This window comes from Schistocerca serialis, chromosome 9, assembly GCF_023864345.2.
Source record: "Schistocerca serialis cubense isolate TAMUIC-IGC-003099 chromosome 9, iqSchSeri2.2, whole genome shotgun sequence".
NCBI lineage: Eukaryota > Metazoa > Arthropoda > Insecta > Orthoptera > Acrididae > Schistocerca > Schistocerca serialis.
In genome coordinates, this window is record NC_064646.1 from 13814828 (window position 1) to 13841829 (window position 27002).

The 27002-nt window shown below is 41.0% G+C and overlaps 1 protein-coding gene across 1 annotated transcript in view; it reads right to left on the minus strand.

The window, feature by feature from the left end:
• The window catches only part of LOC126419930 (uncharacterized), a 477157-nt gene that overhangs the window by 449100 nt on the left and 1055 nt on the right, over positions 1 to 27002 (minus strand). The window lies entirely within an intron of this gene.

Sequence of the window (27002 nt, forward strand, 5' to 3'; positions counted from 1 at the left end):
ACGGCTTGATTGATGACCTTCATGCCACTCCCAGAGGTTTTTCCGTGTCGATTCTGAGCAGTGGTATGTCTGAAACGTTTCCCTCGGCCAGCCGTGAACAACCCTCGGGATTTCAATGCTGGGCGTCGCAGTACTGACATTTATCGCAGACGCGTCAAAAGAAGGTGTGAAATGTCGATAAGAGGGGGTTGCGAAGATCTTCCTATCGCATGACACGTCCACGGTATCGTTTGTCAGAATTGTGGTGAAATTTGGTGCCAATGTGACATCATTAACCCACCTTTCACCTACTCGAAGTCCTGAGCTCTGGCCTTTATTTCACATGTGTCGATACCTTGCAGCCTCGTCGATCCCGAAGGTTAGGCAGCAGTGCGCCAAGGTTTTGCAAAATTATAGAGGAAGGTTCTAGACACCCTTCAGCCAAAGTTTAAACTTCTGCGTTGCAATGGGAGATAATTACAGGGTTTCGAAAAATTGACCCTGTATTGTTTTCCACAGCGTATTTCAAACCATACAGGACTTAGTTGCTATGAGCCCTTCATGATAGTTCTGTGAAATCATTCTCGATGTAGTTGTATACCGACCTGCTGAGTGCATTGTCAGTTGTTGTGACAACCAACACTTGTGAATTTCACTTTGTGTCACACTATCTAGACTCTTATCATTTTTTTATGATATCTATGCTTACTCCTAGCAAGGTACGGATTTCCTCTCCTTTCGTGCTTGGTATTCAGTGATGAGGTTATATTCCATGTAAACGGTAAAGTGAACCCGAGTGCGTAAATATATGGGTACATCGCAGCCACATACGGTAATCGAGCACAAGAGACTATCCAAAGCTTCATATAATTTCATCGTTTCCCGAGAAAACAAATGTATAGCCTGTTTTTTTTTCAGAAATTATTGTTACATTAATCATGTATCTGATTATGTTGGAGATCGGGCTTTTTCCACACCTGCGGGTACATGTAGAAAATTATTTTTTTTTTTTCAACAGGACAGAACATTAGCGCTCTGGCACCTGCGTGTAAGAACAGTTGTTAACTCTGAGTTGCTCCTGTCATGCATGGATGGGCTATAAGGGGTGGAGGGCACATTCAACACTCGTGAAACGTAAATGAAAACTCTGATCCTAAACGTAACTGTAAAAGTTACCCCAATAGCGTAACTGCATCCATATGAAAATAGAATTTTCGTTCTGAAAATAAAATCCTTTATGTAAGCTAAAATTCGGTGCAAGATTTTGTCTTCATTCATGTAGACTATGCAGTCTTGTCAAACAGGGTGGATCTATTTGAAACACTGTACTATACTGTACAAGGATGCTTGATTCTCTGGCTCTAAAATGACTGCAACAGTTCGGACCGTATTTCCTCACGTCTGCCCTCTGTATAAGCTATTTTCTGACGAATCTGCGTCATCTCACATTTATTCATTCATTAGGAAAGAAAGTAACATTTCTATAAACAAAACAGAAAATGAATGGAACTACTCGAAATCAGATTTTTTGAATACTGAGTTTGTCTGTAAAATATTTTTTTCAGGTAGCAGTCACGATGTTATTTTTATTTGTGTTTTACACGACGATTCCCAGATATGTATATGTATATGTATATGTATATGTATATGTTAGCTGATTTTACGAGCGTGTAGAGTATACGTGGCACCAACAGTGTGTTAAATATCCTTTACCTTTCTCCATACAATCTCGACCACGTCTTACATTAAAATCAAAACACTTTAATACCGAAGAAGAGAGAGACGATGTGGTATACGCACAATATAACTTGGCACTTCTCGCCGAAGGATTCTGGGAGCGGGGGTGTTAGCAGCAGTCGGCCAGTGGTGGGTAATATCCGGTCAGTGGCAACGGAAGCAAATAATACTATTCACAGCAACATTGTGTTTTGTTTGCGGGAGGGAGGCTTCGCTTATATCCGCTCCCAGCACCCCTTCGTCCTCCCCTCTCCTATCTCCTCTCCCCCTCCTCACTCATTCATGCACTCAGTCCTTAGCGGAAAATGAAAATGTTAAGTTACAGTGTGCTTATGGCTAGTTGCTCTGGCATAAGCCAGTGAAACAAATCAGAATCCATATCTTTAACGAAAAATTGGCTCTGTTGACGAAGGTCAAAGGACCACGTCATTTCAGAAAACAATTTTCAGATTGAATTGGTAAGATGACAGTCATTGTTTTCACACAAGTTTGTCCTTCACAGGAAGATAGCAGTCGTTACAGCTCTTTTCAGTCTGTTGATCCAGCAGGTGATTGGTGAGTCTCTACTACAATCTTCGATTCAGTCGCAAAATTTAGAGGAATGAAATATCTGACAACAGTTTGACCATCGAATTTAACCACCTGACAGTGTCGTACAGTTACTGGGTCATCTGGTGCATAATTTGTTTCCCACGACGTGTATCACAATTAATAGTAAAAACTGACACAGGGAAAGCATAAGACAGCTCGTAGAACGAAAAACGTAAACATTTGTCCACAAATGAGTTGTTTGCGAGATAACTACGACTGTGTGGTTACGAATCGCCATCGATTTTAGTATCAAATACTGTCCCAGTTATTATAGTACAGATGTATTTTAACTGCAAGCTTTTCGATAGTCAACATGTAACTGAGCTCAAATTTCACTCATGGTCTACCTCCAGAAGAAAGACAATATTACCTGAGTACATTGTATGTACAGTAATACACGTTAAAGGGAGTGGTAAAGTAAAGGAAAGTAAGGAGAAACTAGGAAAGGGAATCAAAATTCAGGGAAAAGAAATAAGAACATTGCACTTTGCCGATGACGTTACAGTTCAGTCGGAGATGGCAAAGAACTTGGAATAGCAATAGAACGGAATGAATATTTTCTTGAAAAGAGGTTCTAAATGAACAAAAACAAAAGTAAGAAAAGGCTAATGGCATGTAGCAGATATAAATCAGTTGATACTGAGGGAATTAGAGTAGGAGATACGACACTGAAAGTAATAAATGAATTTTTTATTTGAATAGCAAAATAGCTGTCACTGATCGAAGTAGACAGGTTATAAAATGCAGACCGGGAAGAACAAGAAAAGCATTTCCGAAAAACTGGAATTTGTTAACACTGAATGTAGTTTTATATGTCAAGGAGTCCTTCTGAAGGTATTTGTCTGGAGTGTAGTCTTGTACGATAGTGAAACGTGGACGACAAGCATTTCACACCAGAAAGAATAGAAGCTTTTGAAACGAGTTGCTGCAGATGTATGCCGAAGATTAGTTGAGTAGGCTGAATAACTAATGAGATACTGAATGGAACTGGGGAAAAAATAAATTTATGGCAAAACTTTGCTAAAAGAAGAGTGGTCTAAAAGGAGAGATACGTAATGAAGAAACAACACATTTGGTAATGAAGGAAACTGTGGGGGGGAAGGGGGAGCGAGAGTAAAAATTGTAGAGGGAGACCTAGGCATGAATACAGCAAGCAGCTTCAGTCGGAGTGGTATTTATTCAGAGATTAAGGAGCCTGCATAAGATAGAGTAATGTGAAGAGCTGCACCTGACCAGCCTTCGGACTGAAGAGCACGACAACAACTTGTTAAAGGAGGTGCTGCATGTGTCGTCCTCGCATTTACAGCCAGTACAGCAGTCGTCTCTGTAATTCTTTCAAACAGCCGCCGACAATCAGTCATATCTTGATAAGACTGTACAACTAACTACTCTAGCTCTTCAAGTGTACTGTGGACAGGCCGAGCGTCCCATCACCCAGCAACCGCACTCACACCTTTCGTATGCGAGTGGCCTGAACCAACAGGAGCTACCCCAGCAGAAGACAAGTCAATGGTCGCTCACACTCAACAAGCGGCAGTGTGAGGGCCACCAGAGGCCACAGGCTCCATGGACCTTCTTACTTCCTTCCGCGGGTCACGTCGCCATAAATAGCTTCTTCTGTATCTTGGTCCTGCCAGAATATTTAGACCGGAGCAGAGCCTCTCCATAGAATTTTCCTCCAGTCCTTTGGGCCAGGAGTCGACTCTACCCACAGTCCGTCGTCATTCAGAGCTCTCGTAGGGAGTCTTTGGAACCTTCGAATGGATGTGTGTGATGTCCTTAGGTTAGTTAGGTTTAAGTAGTTCTAAGTTCTAGGGGACTGATGACCTCAGAAGTTAAGTCCCATAGTGCTCAGAGCCATTTGAACCATTTGAACCTTCGAAGTCGTCCCGTCTGAAAGTCAGTCGACCATAGGAGCGTCCAGTGACCATCTCAGACGTCGCCACGACGTGGCCTTTACCCTGGAGACCCTCAGAGGCCCTCAAAGGACTTTTGGTATTGAACGTCAACCTTATCTTTCGTTGCACTGTCTTACTTTCAATGTGGATCTAAGATTCTTGACTTTGACATTGGGCCATCTGCTCACCTACAAACTTGTGTAAATTTGGTGAATTATCTGAACTATTGCAAACAATCCTTGCAATTGGCTTTCTCCAAGGAGGAGCTCTAGTTCATGAAATTTACAGTAAATCTCTTCTACCTTGTTTACTTGGGCTGTCTTCTCATTGCACCTTGATCGGTGTACGATGCCAGAAAATGCATCAGCGACAGTGCTGTGTACTTTAGTTTTGAGATTATCCCGGATAGGAAAATTCGTAGGATTGAAAATTATATTAGAAGCCAAACACACTTGATGTGAAATGATTTACTTCATGACCAGTTTCGACAGTAATCGTCATCCTCAGATTCTAAGATCTTCCAGAAATACAACTACACACCAGCCTTGTCGACCTGAGAACATTCTCCAATCGTATCAATACAGCTCCATACTGGTTAATATATAAAACTTGCTAAATGGAATATCCATTGCACCAGTAGGATTGAGGTCGGGTGATCTTGGAGGCCAAGTTACAGGCCCTATTCGATGTGTCAATCTTCGACCGTATTGGCTCATGAGATGTCTTCGGTGTTCTAAATGTGCCGGTGTCCCACCATCCATGTATCACATTCCCCAACGATACATCATGGGGGGAAATTTCAGCCCAGTTAGATGGGGACTTGATCGAAAATTTCATATTTAAGATACGTTTGTGCTATCTAGGACGACAGTTTGGTTGCGATACATAACCACTCATTCCCAGACATCTCGCGAACGTCTATTTTGCTGATAATTGTTTACTGGAAAGATTCTGCTTCTATTGTCGGATACTTTCATCCACTCAGTCTCCGCTGTTAATTATCATACTCTCTGGACGTTAACTTCAGAAAGATTCTGTTCAGTATCGCAGTGTTTTATTTTGAACTTGTCTTGCCAGGTCTTTCATATTAGCGAGCATATTACGTCAATAGGGGCTCGCTAACTCACACTGCCCTTTGCAAATTTTACAGCCGAGGTCATCCAAGTTCCCTCATACACACACGCATTCTTGTTATTATTAACACTGATTATATGGAGGAGGCACAAGTAATTTCTGTGACTCTATAGCTTCGAGAGGGTATATTTTGTTGTTACAAGTTACAGAAGCCAGTGTTGGTTTTCTCACGTCCACTCAAAGAACAGCCCGAGATTTCAGTGTTCCTGCTATCTCTTTATCTTAAGCTATACATTGTTGAATCTATGAAGGACGTAATCCCAACATTAAAACATTTCAACAATCAATTCTCACTAAAAAAAGTGCTGAACTTCCCATGTAATTTGCCTTTACACACAGTGTGTTAAATAGTGTTTATGTGCGTAGCACCTAAACACTAGCGCACACACTCTATCTTCTGGCTTATGCGGGAATCGATTTTACAATGCAGCATGATAATTGTGAGATAAAGATTTACTCGAGACTGTGTACGAATGATCCATGCAACAGTGCAGGGGAAACTGCTACACTGTGGAAAGAATGGCAGTTTCTTTTATTCCTCAAAGACGTTGATTTTCACCATAAATGTGTAATTCACGAACTTTCCAATATTTGCTGTTTTATGTATTATTGATGTCTGCAGCTTTGTTAACAAATTACAATGATCTGAGTATTTTGGAGATAACGTTATTGTACTTTTGTGTAATTATTAGGCTATTAGGATTTTGTGCACTTACATTACTCTTGGAAAAGGCCAGGTGATACGGGAAGATTTCAGTTAGATTATATCATGGTCAGGTAGAGATGCGGAAATCGGATACCGGATTATAAGGCGTATCCAGGGGCAGATATAGAATCAGATTACAATGTTGTAGTGATGAAGAGTAGGCTAAAGTTTAAGAGATTAGTTAGGAAGAATCAATACGCAAAGAAGTAGGATATGGAAGTACTAAGAAATGACGAAATACGCTTCAAGTTCTCCTAGGCTATAGACACGGCAATGTGGAATAACTCAGCAGGCACCACAATCGAAGAGGAATGGACATTTTTAAAAAGGGCAGTCGCAAAAAAACATAGGTACAAAGAAGGTAACTGCGAAGAAACTATGGGTAATAGGAGAAATACTTTAGTTGACCAATGAAAGAAGAAAGTACAAAAATGCTCAGGGAAATTCAGGAATACAGAAACGCATGTCGATGAGGAATGAAATAAATAGGAAATGCAGAGAAGTTAAGAAGAAATGGCTGCATGAAAAATGTGAAGAAATCGAAAAAGAAATGATTGTCGGAAGAACTGATTAAGCGTATAGGAAAGTCAAAACAACCTTCGGTGAAATTAAAAGCAAGGGCGGTAACATAAAGAGTGCAACGGGAATTCCACCGTTAAATGCAGAGGAGCGTGCGAATAGGTGGAAAGAGTACACTGAGGGCCTCTATGAGGGGGAAGATTTGTCTAATGTGATAGAAGAAGAAACAGGAGTTGATTTAGAAGAGATAGTGGATCCAGTATTACAATCAGAATTTAAAAGAGTTTTGGAGGACTTAAGATCAAATAAGCAGAAGAGATAGACAACTTTCCATCAGATTTTTCTAAAACCAGTGGGGGAAGTGGCAGGGAAACGGCTATTCAAGTTGGTGTGTAGAATGTATGAGTCTGGCGACATATCACATGACTTTCGGAAAAATATCATCCACACAATTCTGAAGACTGTAAGAGCTGACAAGTGCGAGAATTATCGCACAATCAGCTTAACAACTTATGCATCCAAGTTGCTGAGAAGAATATATACAGAAAAACGGAGAAGAAATTGAGAAATTGTTAGGTGACGATCAGTTTGGCTTTGGGAAAGGTAAAGTCAGCAGAGAAGCAATTCTGACGCTGCGGTTGATAATGGAAGCAAGACTAAAAAAAAAAAACAAGACACGTTCATAGGATTTGTCAACTGGAAAAAGCGTTCGACAATGTAAAATGGTGCAAGATGTCCGAAATTCTGAGAAAAATAGGGATCAGCTACAGAGAGAGACGGGCAATATGTAACATGAAGAAGAGCCAAGAGGGAATGATGACAGTGGACGACCAAGAACGAAGTTCTCGGATTAAAAAGAGAGGGATGTAGTCTTTCTCTCCTACTGCTCAATCTGTACATCGAAGGAACCACGATGCAAATAAGACAGATTCGGGAGTGGAATTAAAATTCAAGGTGAACGGATATCAGTGAGAAGATTCGCTGATGATATTGCTATCCTGAGTGAAAGTGAAGAAGAATTATAGGATCTGCTGAATGGAATGAACAGTCAGTGAGTACTGAATATGGATTGAGAGTAAATCGAAGAAAGTAATGAGAATTAGACGAAAGTAATGAGAATTGGTCGAAATTTCTAAGAATATGCGTTTGGAGCACAGTATTGTATGGACGTGAAACATGGACTGTGGGAAAACCAGAACAGAAGAGAATCGAAGAATTTGAGATGTGGTGCTACAGACGAATGTTGGATGTTAGGTAGACTGATAAGGTAAGGAATGAAAACGTTCTTCACAGAATCCGAGAGGAAAGAATATGTTACGAGGAGAAGGGACAGGATGATAGGACATCTGTCAAGAGATCAGGGAATAACTTCCATGGTACTAGGGGGAGTTGTTGAAGGTAAAAACTGTAGAGGAAGACAGACTGGAATACATCCAGCAAGTAATTGAGGAGGTAGGTTTCAAGTGCTACTCTGAGATGAAGCGGTTGGCACAGGAGAGAAATTCGTGACGGACCGTATCGAACGAGTCAGAAGACTGACGACTCAAAAACAAAATAAAACATTACTCTATTTCTGCTGGTAACTGTACCAGCATTACCGTCACTAATCAACTATGCCGTCGGACAAGTACCCATAACCCTAGGTAAATGTACGCTTCTGTGCTCACGTTCTACGAGTAGTAAGCAAATTGTCGGGGATAATATAGATGGCTTATAAGACTCATTTTCGCGAGTAATACGAAACGCAACTTGCACCTAGGCATAAAGGGACAGTCTATGTTAACATTCCCCCTTTTCAGAAATGCTTTTCTTGCTGAAACCTCTTCACTTCCAATGTCCTAAATAACTTTGCTGTTCAAACAGCAGAACTCCTCTGATCGTTTCAGCTGCTTATTTTCTAATTTAATTCTCCCTCCATCCACTCACTGCTGTTGTTATGTATATTCTCGCCTCTTTGACGAAAACCGCTCGATTCTCACTTTCTCGATGTATGAAACACTTCGTCCTTTGTTTGCTTGTATGTCGACCTTCTTCATTAACCTTTAGTACTCAATTTTTCGTTCTTCGGATCTTCCGTCTTCCTCTTCATATGACTCTTCTCCGATGTTTCATCTTAAAATTTAATGACTCGTTACAGCAGTGACACGGTGATGACTCTCTGGACGATTGTTAATTACCTTTTTTGTCGGTCTTAAGATAACTGTGTCAGATTAATTGTTTCTTCAAATGATCCCTACTTCTTGTTGTGCTATACACCTCACTGCTGTCTTCTTTTTCTTTTCTTTTTTTTTGACATGAAATTCATTTTTGTTTCAATAATAAGTGAAAACTCCCTCGACCACAAGACGAGACAAAAATGTATTTCATCCCTCTCAGAGTTCTATCTTTCAACTACCTGAATATTAATTTTTTAATTACACAGATATAACTTTACCCTGCCTGCTCATGGCAGTTTCTACTTACGGGTTGGATCACGCAGAATTTACATTTGATCGTACATATACCGCGACAGACATACGTACAGGGTGACAATTACATGAAATAAAATCGGAAGAACTTCTGAACGGTTTGCGTTAGAACGTTCAAACTGCACGGTTGGCCACGGGGCGTGATGGGAATTAGTATGGGCTGTATGGTTTGGTTTAGCGACGAAACCCACTTCCATTTGGATGGGTTCGTCAATAAGCAAAATTGGCGCATTTGGGCGACTGAGAAACCGCATTTCTCGATCGAGAAGTCTCGTAACTCTCAACGGATGACTGTATGGTGTGCAATATCCAGTCACGGAATAATCGGTGCGATATTCATTGATGGCATGGCGACTACCGAACGGTATGTGAAGGTTTTGGAAGATGGTATCCCCATTATCAAAAGTGACTCTGATTTCGACAAGATGTGGTTCATGCAAGACGCAACTCCACCTCATCGAAGCAGGAGAGTGTTTGGATGCTCTTGAGGAGCACTTTGGGAACCGCATTGAGGCTCTGGGTTATCCAGAGACCACTGGCATGGGCCTCGATTGGCCACCATATTCTCCGAATCCGAGCACATGCTACTCCTTTTTTGAGGCTTTAGTAAAGTCAAGATGTACAGCAACAAGCTCAAAACCATTTCTGAGCTGAAAACAGTCATTCAGGAGGTTATCGACGGCATTGATGTTGAATAAAGTGCGTGCACGCCGTAGTTTGTGACTAATTTATGTTTTTTTTCCCCCCAAATAGTTCAGTCATTATAATCATGTATATAGATAGCATTTGATACCAAAAATTAATTAAAACACAAATTATATTTGAACTTGTATTAAAATATTGAATCGTAGGTAAAAGATACTACGCTAATTAGAATGGAGAAAATCTCCTTCACACCATCACTTGACAACTGACCTATAGCGGTTGTGTTCAAATTTTTAATACTGACTACGTTTCTAGAATTTGTAGACTTGGAGAAAGCTTTTGACAATGTTGATTGGAATACTCTGTCTCAAATTCTGAATGTGGCAGGGGTAAAATACAGGGAGCGAAAAGCTATTTACAATTTGTACAGAAACCAGATGGCAGTTATAAGAGTCGAGGGACATGAAATGGAAGCAGTGGTTGGGAAGGGAGTGAGACAGAGTTTTAGCCTATCCCCGATGTTATTCAATCTGTATAGTGAGCAAGCAATAAAGGAAACAGAAAAGTTCGGAATAGGTATTAAAATCCATGGAGAAGAATTAAAAACTTTGAGGTTCGCCGAAGACATTGTAATTCTGTCAGAGACAGCAAAGGACTTGGAAGTGCAGTTTAACGGAATGGACAGTGTCTTGAAAGGAGGATATAAGATGAACATCAACAAAAGCAAAACGAGGATAATGGAATGTAGTCGAATGAAGTCGGGTGATGCTGAGGGAATTAGATTAGGAAATGAGACACTTAAAGTAGTAAAGGAGTTTTGCTATTTGGGGACCAAAATAAGTGATGATGGTAGAAGCAGAGAGGATATAAAATGTAGACTGGCAATGGCAAGGAAAGCCTTTCTGAAGAAAAATTTTGTTAACATCGAGTATAGATTTAGGTGTCAGGAAGTCGTTTCTGAAAGTATTTGTATGGTGTGTAGCCATGTATTGAAGTGAAACGTGGGCGATAAATAGTTTAGACAAGAAGAGAATAGAAGCTTTCGAAATGTGGTGTTACAGAAGAATGCTGAAGATTAGATGGGTAGATCACATAACTAATGAGGAGGTATTGAATAGAATTGGGGAGAAGAGGAGCTTGTGGCACAACTTGACCAGAAGATGGGATCGGTTGGTAGGACATATTCTGAGGCATCAAGGGATCACCAATTTAGTATTGGAGGGCAGCGTGGAGGGTAAAAATCGTAGAGGGAGACGAAGAGATGAATACACTAAACAGATTCAGAAGGATGTAGATTGCAGTAGGTACTGGGAGATGAAGAAGATTGCACAGGATAGAGTAGCATGAAGAGCTGCATCTAACCAATCTCAGGACTGAAGACCACAACAGCAACAAGTTTTATAGTGCGGCGGGCCCACGATTTTCACCTTCAACACAGTCATTTTCCTTCCGCCCCATTCACGAGTAACGCAATAAAGGAACAGGGCAAACAATGGCCAACCACTACACACTCGTTTGCGGAGAATTTATGAAACCTGTAAAGAAAATTTGTGGGACCTCAGGAGAAATACTGGCAACGCTAGTAGGTTGGCATTTCTCCGGCGACAAGTCAGCTCAGGGTGAGAGGCGTAAAAGAAACGCTCGCCAGAGCTCTGGGACTAATGGCTGGGTCGCCTTATGTGGCGGTGGACGCCGCCTGAGAGCCATCTCGGGGAAAGAGTGGCGGCTTTAGGCGGTGGCGAGGTGTTGCCGGGCGCTCGTCGGGTTCCGCAGGGAAAGTCGACGGCGTGGCAGCTTTCCAAAGAGGACCTCGCACGCTACCCGGTTGACAAAGTTGGCGCGTAGTTTTACACGAACAATTATTTTGTTTTTAATTTCATTGTGTGGAACGACATATTCGAAGCCATTTAAATAAAAAAAAAAGAACCAGTCATCCTCAAGGATGGTACAAAAACTTTGTGATCTGATCTCTTGACTCTCGTAGCCGTTTGTAGTTAAAGATGGAAAAGCTAACACCCAAACCTCTGGGTGTCAGACACTCAGATCGGTACCAAACATTGTGTGCAGACGGAGTGAGAGCCAAAACTCCGATTTAGTCCGTGCTCTGTGCTGTCGTCCTGCAGGACGGTCGTAAACTTCAATTAAAAGTAACATTGAACCGTGACTTTACTTTCAAAATCTTTTCTTAAAGAATTTACTTTATTTGCTAGCGATTCATCAAGAACATTAACACATTTAATCACACTACGTGAGCGTGGAAGTAGTTGCCAGGTAGTAACGGATGAAAATGAAATTACCTTTAACAAAGGGGAAGTTTATTTATAAAAGCCTTTTCAAAAACAGATTTAATATCTATAAGCAGAAAAGCATCCTCGAAATATCAAGTTACAATTTTATTTAGACGCAGAAAGAACAATATTGACAGTATGAGCGAGCCTTCGTGCTGAGAAGCTTGCCGCTCCCTTTCAACACGGCCATAGTCACGACCGCTCACAACAACCTCTGAAAGATTACACTGGTGCAAATCTGCAACACACCAGATTACTTTAAACTAAAAATTTTAACAACTCATACAAACATATTAACTATGCATCCCGTAAATGGGATGGAAATGGTACAAACACTCACACTAAGAAATTATTTGCCATCGAAAGTGCAATTTGTTTTTTTCTTTTTTTTTAAGGGACTCTTATGGTGGAAGGGCAACGACCTTGCCGCAGTGGATACACCGGTTCCCGTGAGATCACCGAAGCTAAATGCTGGCCGGCACTTGGATGGATGACCACCCAGGCCGCCATGTGCTGTTGCCATTTTTCGGGGTGCACTCAGCCTCGTGATGCCAGTTGAGGAGCTACTCGACCGAATAGTAGCGGCTCCGGTCAAAGAAAACCATCGTAACGACCGGGAGAGCGATGTGCTGACACAAGCCCCTCCTATCCGCATCCTTAACTGTGGATGACACGGCGGTCGGATGGTCCCGATGGGCCACTTGTGGCCTGAAGACGGAGAGGTTTTTACGGTAGAAGGGTGGCAACTTTATAAAAATGACTATTTAAATAAAACCCAAGAAATTCAGACTTACATAAAATGTACAACATGCTCTAGATTACACATATACCGCCTCGCAAGATGATACGCAAGATAAAAATATATTTCAGGAATTCGGCCTTTACACCTTAATTCTATAAATTCGTTAACAACGAATCCGACAAACATGACAGAGGCAGCTATTAACGTATGGCAGATTGACAGGGGGATTACTGAACAACCCGAACCGCAGATTGCTCTAACCCTCCCCAACTCCACAAGGGAAAAACGGACCACCCAGTTCACAAATAACCACCTTCTGCGGGTGGGCCAACGGAGAAGAATGGTGGGACGAATGGTTCAAATGGCTCTGAGCACTATGGGACTTAACTTCTATGGTCATCAGTCCCCTAGGACTTAGAACTACTTAAACCTAACTAACCTAAGGACATCACACACATCCATGCCCGAGGCAGGATTCGAACCTGCGACCGCAGCGGTCGCTCGGTTTCAGGCTGTAGCGCCTTTAACCGCTTGGCCACCCTGGCCGGCGGGACTTAATTGCTTAGGTCATCAGTCCCCTAGAAATTAGAACTACTTCAACCTAACTAACCTAAGGACATCACACACATCCATGCCCGAGGCAGCATTCGAACCTGCGACCGCAGCGGTCGCGCGGTTCCAGACTGTAGCGCCTAGAACCGCTCGGCCACTCTGGCCGGCGAATGGTGGGACGACCCCAAAACAAAGCGGCTGGTGACCTCACCAATAAAACACGAGTGGTGTCTGTTCTGACGCATATGTCCGACAGAACACCACTCTCATCTATACAAATATACTCAACAGGTTTGTTACTTTCAACTAAAGAAGCGAAAGCAGACCGCCAAAAGAACATTGCTACAAACTCCGAAAAGTCCCATATAACAGTTTCAATCGCAGTCAGTTAAAACAAACTGTCATCCGTGGGGTTTGAACGCAGGACCTTTGAAACAACAACGTCACGCTCTATTTTTTTTCTTTTTCTTTTTTTTTTAACATGTCAATTTGGTTTATTTGTCACCACAGCGTACAAACTAATGCCACGTATTACACAACTTTCAGTAGTGCAAGACATACATACAAACTGTATTGTGCAGAATACAACTAATTACAGTATTAATATTGAGCCAGTCATAAATTACTCATTTTGTGTCTATGAATAATCATAATCGTCTCATGGCGCGTCAAGGCTTCGGGCTTCTCGTTGTGTTGACCGTCGTCCAGGCGAAGATTCAGTACGGGGAAGGAGAATTCCCGTGCCGCGCGAACAACAGTCGTTAGTTTGTGTATCAACCGTTCTGCCTAGGTACAGCTATAAATATGTTTCCTTCTGGCTGGATTCGAACCGGTGACCTATCGATTTCTGCTTACAGAACTTCTACAGTCCACCTAAATTCTTTATTAACCCACCCACGAAAGATCTGTGTGTGTGTGTGTGTGTGTGTGTGTGTGTGTGTCTGTGTGTGTGTGTGTGTGTGTGTCTGTGTGTGAATTCCTATGGGACCAAACTGCTGAGGTCATCGGTCCCTAGACTTACATTGTACTTAAACTACGTGAAACTAACTTACGCTAAGAACAACGCACACACACACACCCATGCACGAGGGAGGAATCGTACCTCCGGCTGGAGGGGCCGCGCAATGTGTGACATAGAGCCTCAAACCGCGAGAGATATGTAAAACTATCACGCACAGATACTTTTTTTCTGTATTCCGTAGTTATGGTGTTACTTTTAATTACCGTCTAAGCGTGTTCTACTGGACGACAGCACATAACACTAACTAAATCGCTGTTTTGGTTCATACTCTATGGACATGCAAAGTTTGATACCGATTTGAGTGTCTGATACCTGGAGGTTTGGGTCTAAATGAGTGCAGTCAAATGTAGCCAGAAGTGCTGACCGTATCAGTATACGATTTTCAGTAAGTTATAGACGAATTTTGATAACGTGCCCAAATAATTACTTAACGTTTAAAGCTGCTGAGTTATGACACCGTTATTGTTTTTAATGGAGCTACACTGCCGGAAAAGAAAGTGCCTCACTTTCAAGGACTATTTCCAGTAACACCAGAGTGTAACATGTGGAAATTGAGGGGCTGTAGCGATTCATTTATCACGGTCATTGCCGTCTGAGGCGCTTTGTCACGGTCCGTGCGGTTCCTCCTTCGGGTATATGTGTATGTGTGTGTGTGTGTGTGTGTGTTGTTCATAGCGTAAGTTAGTTTAAGTTAGATTAGGCAGCGTGTAGGCTTAGGGACCGATGACCTCAGCAGTTTGGTCCCATAAGACCTTACCACAAATTTCCAATTTCCGTTAGCTGTCTCGTCGTATATAACTGACAACGTACCGCGTAGGGTTACTTTATCCGTTATTACAGCACTTAATACTTTACACAATCTTTCCAATAGTGTCCGGTACGCTAAATATGGATTTTGTCCACTTAGTGCAGGAGTATAATGAATAGTTATTGGCGGGTTCTGGGGAGAGGGGGAGGGGAAACGACACCAGTTAACCCTGCTGAAATTCAGCGGGCATTAAAGCATACCGGTCGAGTAAACCCTCTTTATTTACAATGAACCACGACGCAATGAACAATGCGTAGCAGGGAGCAACTTTGTCATACTGGCAGAGTAAATATACGATAAAAACTGTTTTATAAGCACGCTAGAGTCTACACTGTTTCCGTAAACATCTGCATTTATTTCACTTCTCCTAAAGTTACAAGAAAACACCAACTCTTCAAAAATGACACTCACAAGCGGAGATACACGACAATAGCTAATCTCACTCGTAATCAGCGTTCTACATTTGACAGTACCTGAATGAGGAAAAAATCTATACTAGAATCTTGCTAATGAAGTTACGTTTCAAATGGAGATCGCGCATGAAAATTAAGCCATGGAATATTTTTAACATTAGTAAGCACGTAGAAAATATGTGTGTTTATGCGTCGGATTTGTATGTCTGCCCCTGCTGCAAAGATTCGAGTAAACAGGCCGTAACCAGTACTTTTAGAATATCAAAATGTCTGATTTAGTCCTCATACATTACATACAAAATTACTACTTGACACATGAAAGCTTGAGTGCCTTAAACTTAAATCGCTGCTTAACTTCACAATGGGCGCTGCTGTTGCAACTCATTTACGTACTTATCATCCATACCCCTAATATGTATTAGGGAGGCAACAGCACCAGTCACAAACAATCTATGATAGTTATAGATAAGAGTCAAGCCATATTACTGATAAGAGGAACGTATATTGATTACAGTTCCGTAAGGATTAATCATGAAAATTTGTGTTCTTACCAAAAAAATAAGGTTCGTGATAGTAATTTTTGAGAACTTTTTCGAGGATAAACAACGGTCTGGATAAAAGTACTTAAAAAAGGATTACAAACAGTCTCAACCGCAATAAACATTTATTTCAATCATTATCAATTAGCAGTCAGCAGTTGACGTTCGTGGAGTCACAACACTTGCTCCATTCACAGCCACCTCGTAGGCTCGGGTTATAAGGGTCTGAGGATGTTCACATACTGGCCGAAACCAGTAATCGAAATAAACTTTTTAATGGGGTTGAGGGTGTTTGTAATCCATTTTTAAAGTTTCGCGATCTTTCCGCATATGACTGAAGTGTACTCTTACTATTGTACGAGAGCTACGACCTCTGTTCAACAGCCTTTTAGAGCAACAGTTTAATAATTCTATTAGTACGTGTTTGACGTCGTATAACGTATTTTGCTTTGTAGATTGTATTGAGTTCGATTACTATATATTTGTTACTAATGACTGTCTCAACTTCAACAATCTTCCACGGACCCATCTCCTCGAGCAGTTCCCTGCAGTACAATGCTTTAGCGAAAGCCTTAATCTCCATGGAACGGAATATTTTTATATGAGAATACAAATTCTGAGTCGGATTCATCTTCAGGTCACGCCACGAGTAGGTGATCGTTGAAACCTGGCTTCAAGACAACACTGTCATTCACATAGCAACCGCAGAAGATTTCATTGGTAAATCACTTCTGTTGACTGACCTACGGTATACACTACAGTGGTTGGAGTACCCTCGTGAATTTGTGTGCGTTCCCCTCTTACGTAAAATATTTTACGTACTGGACAGGGCAAGCTGGTATGACTTTTTGGGGCGCATCACACTGTCTCGCGTATGGGTAGAAACTATGATGCAATTTGGTAATGGCTTGCAATGGAGAGGCCGCGTACTGTCACTGCTCCAATGACCTCGACCATAACGGTGGGAGGCTTTTTTTTGTTCATTTTTGCACCAATGATTCGGTCGAACATAGAACAGACTCAGCTGGTGACGAAAACACCGCCACAACAGCGCGTAAGCCCCGCCTCGCAAACACAAGCACTTAGACTAAAACTTTGTAAAGTGCCGAAAAAGAATATTCGAGCAAGATAATGCCTTGTGCTAACCACCGCACCACGTCGCTCGTTAACATCCAAGTAGAATGTAGTTCATTAGAAAGCGAGTGCAACAAGTGGGGGCGAAGAATCCTGGCGAGGTACCTGCCTTTGTGACCGGTCGGTTTGCTGTACCATGCAGCGTAACTTGCTGTGACAGTGCGAGAGACAGAGAGAGACAAAGATATTGTTTATTACTCTGTGGCGGTCAGCGCTCACATAATTATTCTTAGGTTATAGTCCTTTTGTTCTTGTTAAGAGTAATTTTACAAGAAGAGAGACATTCTTGTGATGTAAAAATCGACGCCATTGCGAGATTTTCTTTCACATTGTAAAATATATGTGTATATGGAAGGAAATCAGTTAATAGAACAATAAAATATTGTTCATTTCAAGGTTATTCTACAACCAGCGTATACTTCTATTGTGAGTTAATAATAAATACCAGCTTGAGAACAGTTCCGACAGGAGCGTTCAATTCTAGTGAAATAGTTCATCTACATCTACATCTACATCTATATTTATACTCCGCAAGCCACCCAACGGTATGTGGCGAAGGGCACTTTACGTGCCACTGTCATTACCTCCCTTTCCTGTTCCAGTCGCGTATGGTTCGCGGGAAGAACGACTGTCTGAAAGCCTCCGTGCGCGCTCTAATCTCTCTAATTTTACATTCGTGATCTCCTCGGAAGGTATAAGTAGGGGGAAGCAGTATATTCGATACCTCATCCAGAAACGCACCCTCTCGAAACCTGGCGAGCAAGCTACACCGCGATGCAGAGCGCCTCTCTTGCAGAGTCTGCCACTTGAGTTTGTTAAACATCTCCGTAACGCTATCACCCTTACCAAATAACCCCGGTGACGAAACGCGCCGCTCTTCTTTGGATCTTCTCTATCTCCTCCGTCAACCCGATCTGGTACGGATCCCACACTGATGAGCAATACTCAAGTATAGGTCGAACGAGTGTTTTGTAAGCCACCTCCTTTGTTGATGGACTACATTTTCTAAGGACTCTCCCAATGAATCTCAACCTGGTACCCGCCTTACCAACAATTAATTTTATATGATCATTCCACTTCAAATCGTTCCGCACGCATACTCCCAGATATTTTACAGAAGTAACTGCTTCCAGTGTTTGTTCCGCTATCATATAATCATACAATAAAGGATCCTTCTTTCTATGTAACGCAATACCTTACATTTGTCTATGTTAAGGGTCAGTTGCCACTCCCTGCACCAAGTGCCTATCCGCTGCAGATCTTCCTGCATTTCGCTACAATTTTCTAATGCTGCAACTTCTCTGTATACTACAGCATCATCCGCGAAAAGCCGCATGGGGCTTCCGACACTATCTACTAGGTCATTTATATATATTGTGAAAAGCAATGGTACCATAACACTCCCCTGTGGCACGCCAGAGGTTACTTTAACGTCTGTAGACGTCTCTCCATTGATAACAACATGCTGTGTTCCGTTTGCTAAAAACTCTTCAATCCAGCCACACAGCTGGTCTGATATTCCGTAGGCTCTTACTTTGTTTATCAGGCGACAGTGCGGAACTGTATCGAACGCCTTCCGGAAGTCAAGAAAAATAGCATCTACCTGGGAGCCTGTATCTAATATTTTCTGGGTCTCATGAACAAATAAAGCGAGTTGGGTCTCACACGATCGCTGTTTCCGGAATCCATGTTGATTCCTACATAGTAGATTCTGGGTTTCCAAAAACGACATGATACTCGAGCAGAAAACATATTCTAAAATTCTACAACAGATCGACGTCAGAGATATATATATGTCTATAGTTTAGCACATCTGCTCGACGACCCTTCATGAAGACTGGGACTACCTGTGCTCTTTTTCAATCATTTGGAACCTTCCGTTCCTCTAGAGACTTGCGGTACACGGCTGTTAGAAGGGGGGCAAGTTCTTTCGCGTACTCTGTGTAGAATCGAATTGGTATCCCGTCAGGTCCAGTGGACTTTCCTCTGTTGAGTGATTCCAGTTGCTTTTCTATTCCTTGGACACTTATTTCGATGTCAGCCATTTTTTCGTTTGTGCGAGGATTTAGAGAAGGAACTGCAGTACGGTCTTCCTCTGTGAAACAGCTTTGGAAAAGGTGTTTAGTATTTCAGCTTTACGCGTGTCATCCTCTGTTTCAATGCCATCATCATCCCGGAGTGTCTGGATATGCTGTTTCGAGCCACTTACTGATTTAACGTAAGACCAGAACTTCCTAGGATTTTCTGTCAAGTCGGTACATAGAATTTTACTTTCGAATTCACTGAACGCTTCACGCATAGCCCTCCTTACGCTAACTTTGACATCGTTTAGCTTCTGTTTGTCTGAGAGGTTTTGGCTGCGTTTAAACTTAGAGTGAAGCTCTCTTTGCTTTTGCAGTAGTTTCCTAACTTTGTTGTTGTACCACGGTGCGTTTTTCCCGTCCCTCACAGTTTTACTCGGCACGTACCTGTCTAAAACGCATTTTACGATTGCCTTGAACTTTTTCCATATACACTCAACATTGTCAGTGTCGGAACAGAAATTTTCGTTTTGATCTGTTAGGTAGTCTGAAATCTGCCTTCTATTACTCTTGCTAAACAGATAAACCTTCCTCCCTTTTTTTTTATATTCCTACTAACTTCCATATTCAGGGATGCTGCAACGGCCTTATGATCACTGATTCCCTGTTCTGTACATACAGAGTCGAAAAGTTCGGGTCTTTTTGTTATCAGTAGGTCCAAGATGTTATCTCCACGAGTCGGTTCTCTGTTTAACTGCTCGAGGTAATTTTCGGATAGTGCACTCAGTATAATGTCACTCGGTGCTCTGTCGCTACCACCCGTCCTAAACATCTGAGTGTCCCAGTTCGATGCTTTCTTCGGAAAAGAAGTCACTTCATGGATCATTCAAATCCACAATTGTACCTGGACATTTCTCAGAACTGAAAGCAATCTGATTGCTATGCAACAGAGCCCCGAAGAATATTTCTCCGTACTTTGGTTACCACTTTCAGCTCAACACGGTATCTGCAGCAGCTGGAGCAGATTTCTACAACAACGGAAGCGTGTAATCGCTATCTGTTTCACACATCGCCCTGTGTACGCTGAATGTATTTACCCACAACAGTGAACACACAGTTACTCACACACATAGAAAGACAATACAAGGGGGTGTGGGAAACATTTCAGTATAAAGATCCTGTAGAGCTAAACAGTAATTAGCCTAGTAGTAGTAGGAAACAATTTTTTTTTCAAAGGAGCCTTTATATCGGGATACACGATTGGAACTAATTCATATGTGCTCACGCATTACGCGTCTTACTTCATTATTCTGAAATTGACTATCAGTGTTTCTTACATCATATATGTACAAGGAACCGTTTTTTAAGAGCGCTTGTACAGTTTCCATGATTGTAGACGTGGTATTGCTCTGATCTGGAACATGTACGTTATTTGTGCAACCACAGATGAATTTTTATGATTTGAAAATCAAGCTACCGTTATGCAGATAAACATATTTAGTAACTGCGTAGTGGAACGTCTTTCTCACACATTGATGATGAGTTAGTCTATAATTTTTGAGCCGTCGTCGTAAGTTTATGTGAGCATGAAGCGTTATATTACACGGCAATCAGAGTGGTACAGGCACACAGAATATCAAATAATCCTTTTACAGGACATAGTTCAAATACTGATTAAATTTTTTTAACGACGAAGGCACACTTTTAAACTCGTTAAGATAATATAAACTCGTTAGAAATCAAGAGGAGAAGGGGGTGGTAGGAGAGATTTAATATCACGTCCAAGCAGGTGAAAGTAGAAGAAATTTGAATCTGACAGTTGCGTTTTTATTCTGGGAATCAGTACAAGGTTTATGAGGGACGGTATTTTTCATTATGTCGCTCTCTAAAGAAGTGGTACTTAGAGGGCTAAAGAGTATTTGTAGATTCTGGAATGACTCTTCACTTTTTCTATGAAGGTCTAAAGCTAGAAGTCTGACAGATTTTTCACAACCTTCGTTTAAATATACCTGACTTTAACCTGTCTTTATTGTGCTACTTTTCTTGGGCTAATACATATTGTGTTTTTTCCTACTGTAACTACTACTATGTGCCACTATTTATGTTATTTTCTTTCTGAGCGTTGTATCCTTATTAAACTTAACGCTTTTGAACAACTTTTCTTGCAGAAAGAGCCGCTGAATTGCAAAATTAAGTGCTAGTTCAGATATGTGGATGATGCGCTGTGTTTGTAGAATGATACCAGTAGACAAATAGATACATTACTACGACATTTACACTCGCAACATCAGGAAATTTAGTTTACAATGGAGCTGGGAGAATCTTCTATAAATTTCTTGGACCTTACTACAGATATTAGTAGAAGAAGACATACATTTAGCATTAAAGAAAGAGACAGCTGCAGATACGATAATCATTGCTAGCTCTCAGCATCCACACAGCCAGAAACATGCAGCTTTCCATCACATTTGTTCCATGGTCTGAATCAGCCTTTGAAACAGAACTGCAGACCATTAAACATATCGCTTCCAGCAATAGCTATAACTACCTGACTGATGATAGACTACGAAAAAGGAAACTGCGTAAAATTACACCACTTCTGTATTCTAGCCAACAGTAATGGGTCAGTAGTTACAAATCCTGGTGTGCAAAGCCCATATACTGGCAACATTTCAGACAACCTTGCAAAGAAGTTACAGTCTCGCAACTACATGTCTGCATCTTGTAATACCAAAAGCATGTCAAAATGTTTATTCAATAGTAGAGAAAAACTGCAATCCTTGGCACAGATTAGTGTGTGTAAGATCACATGCAAGCAGTATGCCGAAGTATACACTGGTCCGTCAGGCAGAGTTGTGGCATGACAAAAGCTGCAAGTTGACGAAGGAACAGTCCACCTCTGCTGATCATTTTTTAACAAAACCATTCATGTGATGTAGAATGTGGAGTTTCACGTTCTGTCAAGAAAAGTAGAAAGGTGACCCTACTCGAAATACTGGAATTGAACAAACACATGCCACAGAATGCAGCTTATTATGTGATCAGATTCAATTTCCTTTTTCCCCTTTACTTTCGTTACAAATACTACATTTAGACTGTAAATTAATCTTATTTATGTACAGTTGTTAAACGTATCTCTACACAAAAACTTTGTTTCTCCCCTTTTTCAGTTATTGTAATTATTTTTAAGTGACATAAAAAGTAATGTTTTCCTATGTAAAAATATATCAGTTTTTTGTCTCCTGTATAAGTAATGTATGTGTAATTCACACATGATGTTTATCTATGGTCGGGACATTCAGCTGCCACCTGAAGATGGCCTTAGAAGCCGAAAGCCCGTTCGTGACCAAATAAAGGTAATTTTACAGAAGATTGGGAAGCGTTTTCCTTCTTAATTTTGTTATTCCGTTCTGCCAAGCACCAAAGGAAACTTCAGTTAATGTTAAGTCTTGTTATTTTTGCCGTTGTGAAGATAATGTAAAATACGCGGAACGTCAGGGCCTGATGACCCTAGCCTTGTCAAGATAAATAAACACATTCGATATAAACTGTAGCAGTTTTTCGTTAGACAAGGCAAAATATCCGTCTGATACGAAGACTTGCAACTAGCTCTTTATGTAGGGAAATTTGAAGTAACCCATTCATAGAAAAACATGAGGCAGCAATGACTACGCGGCTTCTGACACACAATCTGAGTCAATTACATACGAGAAAGACCTTTGAGTAACTATAAGTGGGGACATGAAGTTGAACGATAGTATAGACTAGCTGAAGGTAAGGTTAATGTCAAGCATCGAATCATTCTTGGCGTATTGGGTAACTGTTCGGAATAAAGTCCAAAATAGGTGGTTCAGAAAACACTTGTACAGTCGAAATTTGAGTACTGATCGGTCACGAGGGATCCATTCCAGATCAGACCAGTATGTAAAACATTACAGCATGTAAAAGTTGCCTTAGGTAAATGACTGGAATCTAGCTGGCGTCGGTAGGGATCGTACTTCTGGGGTGGGAGGAAGGGCTTGCTAACATACCTGTATGCAGGATGTGAGGATTGTGCGACCAGCAGTGACAAAGGACGGTGCGTGTGTCAGATGGGTGCAGATTGGCAGCAAGTGTTCTAAAACCTCTTTATAAGATCCAGTGTTAGAAATAGCTCTTACTTACGATGTTAATCAGACTCGAGTGCCTATTCTTCATAATGGCTACACCAATTTGAGGACTTTGATCCATATTCCAACCAACCGCCGATGGATTAAAACCTATTTCGGAGTGTGCAATAAATACTATTTTGTCTTTTCCTAATCTCGGAAATTTCTGTTCACTTCTTTTTCGGGCAGCGCGTACATCGTGAAAGTCTAACTACCTCCACGAACAGCTTGTCCGAAGGGTAAAGCAGCAGAGCACGGACTGATGGGCTTCAAGCGCACATGTGAACACGCGAACCGTACTTGAGCCATGTATTTGCTTACATTTGGTAGATTAGAGCAGACGTTTCGATGGGTTGGCTGCCAAGGAGTGTAAGCCAAAACTTTCTCAGTAGAGCAAATTTATAGTTAATAGCTCATAGTTATATATTTCTTGAGTAAATTAGGACATGGCCATAACTTGTAAATGTAAAATTTCTATCACAGAAGTATAAATATATTGTTGAAAGATTTTAAATGTCTCAAAATTAAAAAATTCAGAATCATTATCTTAAAAAGTTATTTGGGAAGGGCAATGAGCTCAAGTAAAAAGCGACAACCTACTCAAACAGCAGAACCGTTATTTATTTTCAGCAGATACTAAGAGAAAGTTCTACCGTTTCGTAACTGAGCCGGTTTGTAACCATGTCACCTATGTTCTTAGACAGACGAGGATAACTGATAACGCTGTGGAACTTTATCTCAGGATTCGTGCTAACTCCTACGCAGCGGGATGCTTGTGTATGGAATGTACAGTGTGTACAAATAAGAAGGCCTCGTACTGCAACCAAATATAGGTACCAGAATTAGAGATCAATTGGCATATGCTGGATGCTGCTTCAAGTGCGGGATCCTTCGTATACAGTTGGATAATAAACTGAGGTGTCGCCAGAACGTTTAAGTTCACCGAAAAACTCTGTTGTGTTGCTTTGCACTCAGAAATCCCTCTCGTGCTATTGACCTACAGGGATCTAGGGAATCACTTATATGCCTCTGCTGATACTCTCTAATGTTATCTGTGGTTAATAAAAAAAACTGAACACTGCTAATACATCCTAATGGTATTTGTGGTTAACAAGAAAAGCTGATTAATTCACAAGCACTTTAGGGGAACTCAGGCCGGAAAGATATACTTACTCTTTAAAAAAATTTATAAAATAAAGGAACACAAAAAAACACTTCTTAAACGTGTAAAATATCACTTTGGATTACAACCTAACGTACCTTAGTTAAAAATCACTTAAACCTGTATGTTATGTGCTTTTACATTTTCAAAGAAATGCCTGCATATTTCCCGTTCTGCCTCACCCTTGGAAAGAGCGGTATAAGACAATTTTTTGTGACACTATTGCGTAAACGCTGAAATTATTAGGAATGTCATCTTAAAACTAAGACAAAATTGTTTAATGAACAATTTAGACTAAGGAATTGAGAATTTTCAACAAAATCGGTACTGGTAACATCAAGAGAATATTTTGAAGTCCTACACACTGCAGACAAAGGAATAAAAGTTGATCTCCTGGAACAGTTAGAAATTTTCGCTCATAGGAATAAGTCTCCAGAATGAAATTTTTACTCTGCAGCGGAGTGCGCGCTGATATTAAACTTCATGGCAGATTAAAACTGTGTGCCGGACCGAGACTCGAACTCTGGACCTTTCCCTTTCGTGGGCAAAGACAAAAGCCAAAGGTCCCGAGTTCGAGTCTCGCCCCGGCACACAGTTTCAATCTGCCAGGAAGTTTCAAGAATAAGTCTCCCAACACCAACTTAAATGAACAAATAGATTTAGCAAATAACCCATCCTTCTAAAATTTCAAAGAATCATTACTCTTGAAAAATCAAATAACTCACAAAAAATGTCTCCCTCCGACCCACTCTCTCTCTCTTCCGCCCCCCCCCCCCCTCCCCCATAATGGCACACCTACTCAACAATCTCTTTCTCCTTCTAGTATACACACACCCACACACAAACACACACATACACACACTCACACACACATACATACATACATACATACACTCCTCCTCCCACGTATCACCCAGCTTAAAAGTTCATTATTTAAATTTAAAAAAAATCTGTGATGTTTATTGTTAATTTCATAAGTGTTGATCAATATTAATTAACCAATGACAAATGAAATGTGAATCGCAATTGCAGTGCCAAGACTGTAGTTGTATTAACTTCCGAACTCATTGTTTCATAAATTTTATAAATAGCACATGTCAATTTTGCCATATTACTACGTTATTTTACAATAAACAAATAGATACATACTCACTGACACCAGTGTTTATTACAAGACGTGAAGAAAGAGCTCTGCGCTAACACAATCTCTTTGACATAGCTTTAGCCATACTCTATGGTTTATTTACGTCTTATAAAGCATGTGGAACGCGCTACCTGTAGCTAAGTGCGTAAAGCGTAGTGCAATTAATGTCGCTGGAAAACGTTTATTATGTTTTCCACAATGCTGTGTACACCAGCATCCACCAACGGATACTATTCACTGTAAGTAAAGCAACAAAATCTATCTCATAATGTGAATAATTCTCGCCACACTTAGTGCTCACATGTTTCGTTTACACATCTTGCGACAGCTACACGACTCTCACACTGCTGCAGACAATTAATAAATATGTAAAATCTGTTGATGAATCGCTAGGCGGTTCGAATCCTGAATTGTAATAACGACAAACTGAAGAACAAAACAAAAGGCGGCTGTTGCAGTAATTTCAAGAAACCTTTATTTTAAAGTCATTTAAAAAATTTTAGAATTCTTTTTAATGCTTAATGCCTAGTTGCTGTTACTGTTATTTTATTGAATACGATCGCTCGTGTACCAAATGCATTTTATGGTTAGCGAACAGCTCCTGTAGGTCGCTTATTGATAATTCCTATAACCCAGTCGTGCGTTTCTTTGACTAGTCTATGTGGTAAGTTATTTCTTTCTGCTACTTTTGTAGGTTAAAGATCGGACAATGAGGTGTTTTATCGTTGGATTAAAGAGCCTGCTCTCCATTTACTTTAGATGTGCTACCAACTTGTCTTTTTGTTCTGCAGAACACATTTTTAATTTTCCCATTTGATTTGTCAGCTCTATAGTTGGGATTATTCCTAGCTTTACGAAAGTATCTTCCCGACGTTGCTTTGGGACTTTAAACTCTTTAAATGTATGGCCGCTAGTATTGCAGCTGAGTGAATAAGCATTTAGTTTCGTAAGTGCGAGTAGTCTGGATCGAATCTCGCTGCCGGTACCTTTTTTTTATTCCCACGTAATTCTAACGACGTAAAACATTTTTACGCTGCACAGCAGGGTGTCATTTTATCCATAATATTACTACCTAGGGTCTTCGTCTACTTGCAAGAGACCACTGGCTCATTTGGACGAGGAACGACAAAATCAGTTGCTGAGCACGCACGCAAATACAAGAGTGTTACGATAGCGCCTTGTAAGTCCGGCAGACTCATGACAACAGTATAGAAGAATTTTCTAACCGATGTCTTGAGCCATGAGTGAGGAAACAAGAATTTCTTTCGCTTCTCGGTTCATGTGGAGAGTAAAGGAATCCAGGTTTGCACGACGAAGCTTTTCAAGACGGTGATCGTCTGCCCTGGATGCAGC